Source organism: Perissodus microlepis, chromosome 17, assembly GCF_051167445.1.
Source record: "Perissodus microlepis isolate ML-2025 ecotype Zambia chromosome 17, ASM5116744v1, whole genome shotgun sequence".
NCBI classification, from domain to species: Eukaryota; Metazoa; Chordata; class Actinopteri; order Cichliformes; family Cichlidae; genus Perissodus; species Perissodus microlepis.
The window spans coordinates 21,972,363-21,981,656 of record NC_140477.1 but is presented as its reverse complement, the minus strand read 5'-3'; the positions used below and the strand labels follow the sequence as shown (position 1 = coordinate 21,981,656).

Here is a 9,294-nt window from a genome sequence, read left to right as displayed (position 1 = left end):
TTTGGCGTCCGGGGCGCGCTGGGGGGGCGGGGATTCCGACCGGCATGTATTTGCATATATTATAATGCTGACCAATGACTGGAGAAAACACTGACGATGCGGCTGCGGTCACGGACAAACTTGCATGTGTCTGTTCGGGAATGGCAGATGCTGAGAGGTCCAGCGTTTACATTACCGACTATTTCAAAGTGACACCCTGAGGTGTTCTTCAGTAAATTGGACTACCGGACAGGAGGACCTGAGGCCCCACCACATTATTTTTGGTAAGTTAAATGTGTTTGTAAACTAATCTGTAATTTAGGTCCTTAGCTGGCTACCTAGCTACCTATTAAAAACCTGGCACTTCAGTAACCCCTCATCAGTCAATAGCTACGGATTAAATAGCAAAGCCCGATACTTATGTACTGAAACCAACTACTTCTGCTTGGCAGCTTAAGTTAAAATGTTACATTTTTCTTCTGATTATTTTTTTAACATTTTTTTTTACTGAGTTTGTTACAAATATTCAGGTTAAAAAACTGTCCGAATTATTTTTAATGAGTTATGTTCACAAAGTCACATGTGCAGTACTCTGTACAGCTTGCATCCTTTAGGCCAAATAATTTGAAACATTAATATTTCTTGTTCAATACCACTGCTGATAACACCTCCGTATGTTGTGATCAGGATGCAGCAGCAGACTGAACCTCGACTGAAACCTGCCCCATCATCTCATCTTTGCAGATGTCCATTTATAAAGCATCAACAGCTCAAAGGTAAACATGATATTAGAAAATGTGTTAGTATATAAGGCCTTTAAAAAAAAAAATAAATAAACAGCTCATATGTCAGCTGTCGGCAGAACTGTAGGACTGAACAACTTCAGATCCCGAGTGTGTGAGGACAGAGAAGGATCTGCTCTATTTCAGATTTGAGAGATAAACTTTATATTTCAGTTTGTGATGATTCTGTTCTGTCTGTGATTACAGGAGCTGTCCTCAGATTCAGACCTCAGCACCACCCAGTGACAGCAGACAGATCATCCTATATCTTCAATCTTTGTAGTAACTCCAAAATTAACTGAAGAAAACAGTACAAAGGTTAAAGTACCACATGTGCTGTCAGTGAAAGCTGCAGCTGTTTTATTGATAAATTTAAAGACAAAAAGTCAAAAGGATTAATCACCCCTGTAACTGTGTCACTATACATCAGCATTAACAGTACCTCAGTTTGGTGTTTCAGAAAACTGCTGATCTCAGACCTGCACAACTTCTGTTTTAAACACTGAATGTACTCAGCTACATGAAGAGCACATGATGTTTTCTCTGACACAATTAAATAAAACCCGATTAAAGTCAAAGGTCGTCACTTGTATTTTGAACTAAAAACTTGTGATCTGGAATTCTTTCACTGTTTTTTGACAATAGTGTGTTATTTATCATAAAGTAATTCAGAATCATTCATACCAGAGTAACCAGAGAGCACAACATATATTTAACTTTCTACAGGACTTAAAGCTATGATATTATGTAAAAGTCCAGACCCTTTGAGGATTATCTGAGTACTTCTAACATTACACAAATCAAAGATCTCCATCAGTGTTCATGAAATGCTGGGTTTATCCTTCTTGTGAGGGAGCTGCTGGTGAAGATCACAAGCCCTGCTTGATCCCGGGTCAACAGAACATCTGGCACAGGACAGCTGTAATGAAATTAAGGGAAGAAGTTTTGAAAAAAAATCTTGGAAATGCCCTATATGTGAGAAGCAGATTTTGTATTTACTTTTCTTTTGCCAGTCAAGATAACTAAAAGTATAATTTTCACCGTACAATTACTAACCTTGTCATCTCCTGCACTGTCTGTTTTGGGCTCTGGGCTTGTCCTTCCCAGCGCTCATGAGACTGCTTTGCTGCACTGTGGTATGAGGTGCTAACCTGTTGACAGTGTTGGGAAGGTTAATTTTAAAATGTATTCCACTAAAGATTATAGAAGTAATGTATTCTGAATACTTTACAACTACATGAATGTACTATTGATGTGTGATTTATTACTATTACTGAAGGCTACTCGCCATACCAATACCAACTAGATGTTTAAATCTTAATATAAATGAGTAACAGTAGGGTCGTCAGGCACTCTCTTTGGCTGCAGTGGTTGTTATTATATTTACATGCTTCCAGCTCCCGTTTCTGCTCCGTGACAACTCGTACTTTTCCTTTTTCTCCCTCCCGTTGGGGGGCTGTGATGGTAAATAAATGTGTCTGCTGTAAGTTTTGTCTGCAGTGTCTCAGACGGAACATTAAAGTGGAAAGTGGTTGTAATCTGCTTCTTAAGACGCCGGCTGATTTTAATGGCGGTATGCTGGTTTAGTAGGTTTACTAGGTCGACCCACTTGGGCTATATGCTGCTCAGCAAATCCTGGCTGCAGACTGAAGCTGGATTAGTTAGTTAGTTAAACTGAGCAGCCATCAGAACCAAAGTGATCCTTATGATCCAGTCCCTCTTTCCGATGAAGAGGCAAAAGCATGTGAAGAAAATAAGATGATGAAACAGTTTTTAGGGGATTACAGAGATTTTCCTAAAAGTCTCTGATCCATTTAACCCGTGAAAAATAAACAGATTTCACACGGCTTGATCTCACGGTTTATCCGCAGGAATCAGCTGCCATATTCAAACTACCAGCAGCTGACATGAATGATCCTGTTATCTTTGTAAGACACCAGTCATCTGTTCAAAGCACCACAGCTGATTTCTTTTGCTTTCATGTGACCATTCACATCTCCATAAAGCACCACAAACCTTAAATATGTTTCCTACCATGAATCTACTTTTCCTGCAGCTTTGCAGCTATTTCAGTATTCACAAATATATGTTTGGAAGTTTTTTTTTTTTTTTTTTTTTTACCAGCTTTGATTGTATTATTTTCCAGTTCTGAAACCTCCATTGTGAAGTATTCTGTTTGTGTTTTGTGGTGACCCTCACCTGCTGGTGATGACAGATCAGCCAGAGTAGTTCAACAAACCTGCTGATTTCAGGGTTTGTGGCCCAGTTACCCAAATCCTCTTTCCCTCATACTGATCAATAATAACTGATTAATAATAATATTGAGGTATAATTGATAATTAATTTAAAATCTCCCTCCCTCCCAACAGTTGTTAAGAATGGGGGAAAGGATCCATAGAGACCAAACAGTTTGTGTATCAAGCTGTAAACATGTTTATTTCTGCTGTAAAGTTTTAACATGGGAGTCTATGGGGGCTGACTCACTGCTGGAGCCTCTGCTGGACCTCAGAGGAACTGAGGAAGTTTTATTCGGTCCGACTGAACTCTGGAACTGGTAGCTGTCAGTGGTTTTAATTTATGTAACTGGATGTTGGTTTAATAGTGATTCCTAAATTGAATATGGGCGCAGTGTGCAAATATTTCTGCACATTTTACGGTGAACTGTGATTTCACTGGAATAATTTGAAACCGCTGTGAATTTTTTTTAAACCCCCGGGTGTTGAAGCTGCTGGGCTGTTTGAACCATCAGTGCCCTCCAGCCTTTGCCTAATGACTTCCAACCTCAGTGTTTGGCTTCTCTAGTGTCTGGGGTACATATGGAGAATCACTGAACAAGCTTCCTTCCTCTTCTTTCCTCCATGAGACGTCCTTCAGTGCTTTCACCGCCCGTCCTCAAGACATTTTAAAACAATTTACAACCACAGAGTCACAACAACAAAGTGCATAACTGCACTCACATATCTATAACAGCGCACACATTATGGTATTACCATTAGGACCAGAGTGGCCCTGACACAACCTTCACCACACTTCCTGCAAACAGTGCTAACCCACGTGAAGAAAACCAGCAAACACTGCAGGTCCATAAAGATGTAAAAGCAGGATGGAATGAACAGCTCCTCCAAATAAGGCTGAGATAACCGACACCGAGTCTAAAGAAGAATCCACTCTCTCTTCTGCAAACGTGGAGAATATTCTGGAATATTCTGCTCAAAATCCAATTAGGAAGAAATGGGAGGAGTTTTCTTGCCGCCCTCCCCGATAGAATAAATCGCAGAGCTCAGAATAAATCTCTGAGATTGCACTAATTCACTGTCCTGGAACTTCAGGGAAAATAAAGTTTTCTCATCCACAGTGTTTGATGTTTAGTAAAGACCCTGGATTCATGATTCCTTGTAAGCTTTTACTGTGTATAACTGAGGAGACATAACATGCAAACAGCTTGACTCCATTGGTGGGAACCCAGTCCTGTGTTAGGCATTTTACTGCGTGTATGGGCAGTGCACTATTTGCTTCAAACAGGTATGGGAAACTCCCATTATTCAACAACACTAGTCAGATGCTCTACATCCCCTTTCTTTAACTTATGGCTGTATAAACAACTAACATCATCTTCAGCATATTGCATTAACAATAGATTCTTATCCATAACATTCTAGCATTATATTCACTTCAAACCTGGAACTGTTTCACTGGTAAGAACATACTCAACATTTCACCTTTTCAACATCAAGTTACATGTAGTGTACACGAATAGCAAAAGCAAACCAAGAAAAAAAAAATATAGGCTGGTCTTAACAACAGTATTGCTTTTGGGTCTGGGAACTAACAGATGTTTACACACAGGTAGGGTAGTGCATGTCTACCTTGACATCAGCCTCTCACCTTAATCTCATGGCACATTGACATCTGGTCTCTCTCTTTGACCTTTTCATCAACTGCTTTACACTATAAACAGCATGTTCAGCCAACCCAAAACGCTTGGACACTGCTAGCACGGGGCGCCCACACAAACGCAAAGCAGCAGATGAAGCATAGCTGAATAAGTTTCCAAACCAACTTCATTCTAAGCCAAAGACTAGAAAATATGGTGAAGCATATCTTCCCTTTGGTTTCACCTGCACAAGTGCCGAGGTAGGTCTCCCCTGCAGAATTGGTTTTCCGTTCGTCGGGAGCACGCGTTGGGCTTTTCAAATCACGGACAAACAGTATCCCACATTCTTGATTTTTAGTTCACAAACACTTGTTGTAATGACTAACTACTCCTGACATTTTGGAGATGTTAGCTCTTTATACAGTAAAGTTACAGTGGGATACAAATACTATCAGGCTGATTCTGCCACGATTTGTTCCCCCTGTCTAAATCACGGACAAACAGTATCCCACAGTTGTTTATGTTTTTGGACCCATTTTGCACAGAGAGGGTTAGGGAACATTTTTCTTGTAAATATAAAGGGGGGGCCTAGCAAAAAAAGTTTGGGAACCACTGAGCTAGTCCATTGGCCTGTGGGTATTCTGGGCTACTTGTCACATGAACCAAGTCCTAGGCCAGAGCAAAGTCTGTGAAGGGTTGGCTAGTGAACTGGGTGGCACTGTCTGATATTACTTTGTCCGGGTAGCCATGGACTGAAAAGTGTCTTTTGAGCTTTGTAATGATGGTGTTAGGTCACGAAGCAAGTGTACCTCAAACCAACCTGAGTAGGAGTCAACTACAACCAGGTGATGTTGGCCATTCCACTCAAAGATGTCAGTGGGGACAGCTGACCAAGGTAAGTCCAGCACTGCATGTGGCTTGAGTGGCTCGTTTTGTTGATGAGGCCTGGTGCTGTTGCACACTGGATATGCAGTTGTTTCCTGCTCTATATCTTCAATTATTGTGGGCCAGAACGCACTACCACGGGCCCTGCATTTAGTAGATTCTGTGCCTGGGTGCCCTCTGTGGAGGATAGCAATATAATCCTTTTGTAAAGACTGAGATCACTGTCTTCAGGCCTTTCATGACGATCTTTAATTGGTGAGTTCATCTCGATACGGGTAGTATTGTTGAATCTCTGTGGAAAGCTGAGTTTGTCTGTAAGGCCAGCCCTTCATGATGACAGAGCTTAGTTTCTGTAGATCTGGATCAGAGGCAGTTTGTTCCCTCTGTTCGGTCAGCCTAGAGAAAGAGATGTATTGGATTGACATGATCTCGTAGTCTGACCTTTCATTACTGTGCCGCTCTGCCCAAGTTGTGGGAGCATGGGACAAAATGTCAGCATGTCAGCATCTGCGATCCTTCTTTGTATACTATCTGGAAGTTGCACTTTTGCAGTCTCAGCATCATGCGCTGCAATCTGGCTGGAGCTGCGTGTATACGTTTGTTTAGGATCGTGACTAATGGCTGATGATCAATTTTGATGAATTCGGAACATGTGAAGACAAGACCAAGAAGCTCTTCCTCGATCTGCGCATAGCGCATCTCAGTCTGTGCCAGAGTACGAGAGGAGTAGGCAATTGGGACACCTTCCTGAAGGCATGCAGCTCCAAGTCCGTACTGTGACGTCCAGAAACCCATCACTTGCATGTGATGGGTTTCTGGATGTCACAGTACGGACTTGGAGCTGAGAGTGGATGGACTGGTTAGGCTGTTTTTTTTTTTAAAGCAAATGCATCTTGAAGCTGCTTTAGCCAGTGCCACTGTATGTATTTTCATGTTAGCTCGCAAAGTGGGATTGAGAGCTCACTGAAATTGGGAATGAACTTTCCTAAATAATTAATCATCCATAAGAAGCGTTGGAGGGCTGTGACGTTTTCTGGTGTGGGTATCTCATTAATTGCTTTGGTCTTAGCGGGATCGGGCTTTAAGCCCTTGCTTGTGAATAAATGTCCAACATAACAGACTTCTTTGAGGTGGAATTTGCACTTTAGGGGGTTAAGTCTCAGTTTGACTTCCCTCACACGGTCAAGTACCTTTCTGAGATTATGTTCATGCTCTTTCATATCTCTTCCACCAATGATTATGTCATCGATGATAACAGCATAGGGGTATCGTGCAAAGACCTGCTCCATTGCACGCTGGAACACCTCGCTGGCTGAGTTGATTTCATATGCCATTCTGCCAAATGGAGAGCTGAAAGTTGTGAGCATGGATAACATGTGGTCAAGTGTTATCTGCCAAAAGGAGCATTTCACATCCAGGACAGAAAAGACTGTGGAGTTAGGCATTTGTGCAGCTACCTCCTCTATGGTACATATAGGGTGTTGCGGGCATTTCAGAGCTTTATTTAGATCACTTGGATCTATGCAGAGTCTGATGTCATCTGAAGTTTTCTTGTGGGTTGCCACCATAGATAACACCCTTTCTGTTGGCCAGTGACAGGACCGATCACGCGGAGATTGACCATCTAGATTAATTCTGCTTTAACCTTGCATTACGCCCCCCTCGAGGACAGGAGGAGGTAACACACAAACTAATGTTTCTCCAAACGCTTAGATCAAAATGTACCTCACCCAAATTTGATGCAAAAGGGCTCACGGCTTTGGACTAGTAGGTTCGGCTATGTACAGGAAAGGCAAACTGAATGAGACTCAGGCAACTGTGAGTTTTGAAAACGCCAGCTTGTGTACTTTTACTCATTCAGAAAAAAAGAAAATTAATGACAAACATACAAAAACATTTCAAATGAAAGTATGGTAAATGGCCTGTATTTGTATAGCGCTTTTCTAGTCCTTAAGGACCCCAAAGCGCTTTACACTACATTCAGTCATTCACCCATTGGCAATAGCAAGCTACATTGTAGCCACAGCTGCCCTGGGGCGCACTGACAGAGGCGAGGCTGCCGGACACAGGCGCCACCGGGCCCTCTGACCACCACCAGTAGGCAAACATGGGGTTAGTATCTTGCCCAAGGATATTTGGCATGCAGCCAGGAGGCAGCCTGGGATCAAACCACCGACCTTCTGATTAGTGGCTGACCTGCTCTGCCACCTGAGCTACAGCCACCCCACTAAAATGAAAGTATCCCTTTTTGGTGCCAGTTTTTCCTCAATGAGAACCATGTGGTACAATCACAGTAATCACCGTCCGCAAGTCCAGGGGGATGTGTGTGAAGAAGGGGAATAGTAGGTTCAAAGTGGTGGGTTTTTTTTGTTGCAGCTGGCCTACCACACTCTGCCATGCAGCACAGGAAAAAGTCAATTGGTCAACAGGATTGGCTCGCCATCGATTACAGGATCTGTTGCAATGCATCGAAAGGAAGAACATAAAGGAAAAAAACCTGACCTGTCAACGACAGTGTTATAGGACATTAAATTCCCATATAATCACAGTTCACAATTCGCTATCACCTCAGATGTACTATTTGTAACGTTACCCATGTTACAAATTGAAAATAAACAGTAAAACAGATAATAATCTGTGCATCAGTTTTAAATGCTTTTTTTTCAGTAAATAATATAAAGTTTTCCACAAAACATTGTAAACAATTTCCCAATAAATACCAGAACATTTTGCTTACAATGAACTCATGAAAAGTGCAGATAAGCGATTAACAATTAAAACACTTGGCTCACCAATCTCAAAAAAAAGAATAGCGCAGGAGCGCGAGATGGTGCAGGAACAATGAAATGGCGCCGTCTCCAATTCCTGACCTTCCTCGACCAAACAATGTAAAAGGAACCAAACTAGTTACTCGTCTTAGCAGTACACATGCAATAAAACTATTTTTCATAAGCAGCGAGTGCTAACTCTTACGTTTATATCACTTTTTTTTAAATGTACCTCGTTTCAGTGAATCTCCGTCTCCTTTTCCTCGCTAGCGTGCTCATGGGGGATTCACGAGAGAGGAGGAAAAGCCTGTGTTCTCTCAGATGGAGATGAAAGGCGGGGCACTGCACCACATTGCAGCAGCTCATTGGCTAAGAGCAACCCACGTTTACTTCAGAACAGTTAACTCTTTCACTGCTGAACCTATGGCTTATTCACTATAAACTTAGTATAAATGCTAAGATTAATATATATATATTTTAATGTTTTGGTACATTTTATCCAACCCATACTTAAATATGGGTAACAACAACAACTCCAGAAACTCAATACAAGTGTTATATGCTGAGACAAGTTTAATAGCAGCTTTCTCACAAAAACAATGACACAAATTCATACAAAAAAATGTGGGCGAGAAAGGGACAGTTAGGTTGTGCCAAAAAAAACCCCCCAACAAAACACAAAAAAAGACCAAACCAAAACTTAGCTGAGCTCTTACCCTAGAAAAACAAGAAGGGAAAAAAAAGCCCTAATCCTTAACTCAAAACAAGCTCAAAAATTACAATGGGTGGCACCAACCCACTTACATAATGTTTCTAACAGAATAGATTCTACGTGAGTAAGTGTATGGGGTCCCCAGACTTAACTAGTCCTCTTTACTCCTACCACAACCTTCAAACAAACAAAATGCACCAGTGGAGCTCTACACATGTGCCAAACAATTCCAAGGAAGAGAGAGATACACCCAGCCACAGGTGAGTTTCCTTATCGGGGTGTGCACTCCTGGTT

General features: G+C 41.7%; 1 long non-coding RNA gene across 1 annotated transcript; it reads right to left on the bottom strand.

Annotated features, from left to right (window-relative positions):
- Nucleotides 1-1,080: 1,080 nt before the first annotated feature.
- On the bottom strand, nucleotides 1,081-8,598 carry LOC146369596 (uncharacterized). The gene is made up of 3 exons (XR_014797281.1): nucleotides 8,521-8,598; nucleotides 1,818-1,912; nucleotides 1,081-1,680 (listed from the first exon to the last, which is right to left on the bottom strand). It is a non-coding gene; the product is annotated as an uncharacterized LOC146369596 (long non-coding RNA).
- Nucleotides 8,599-9,294: the final 696 nt, after the last annotated feature.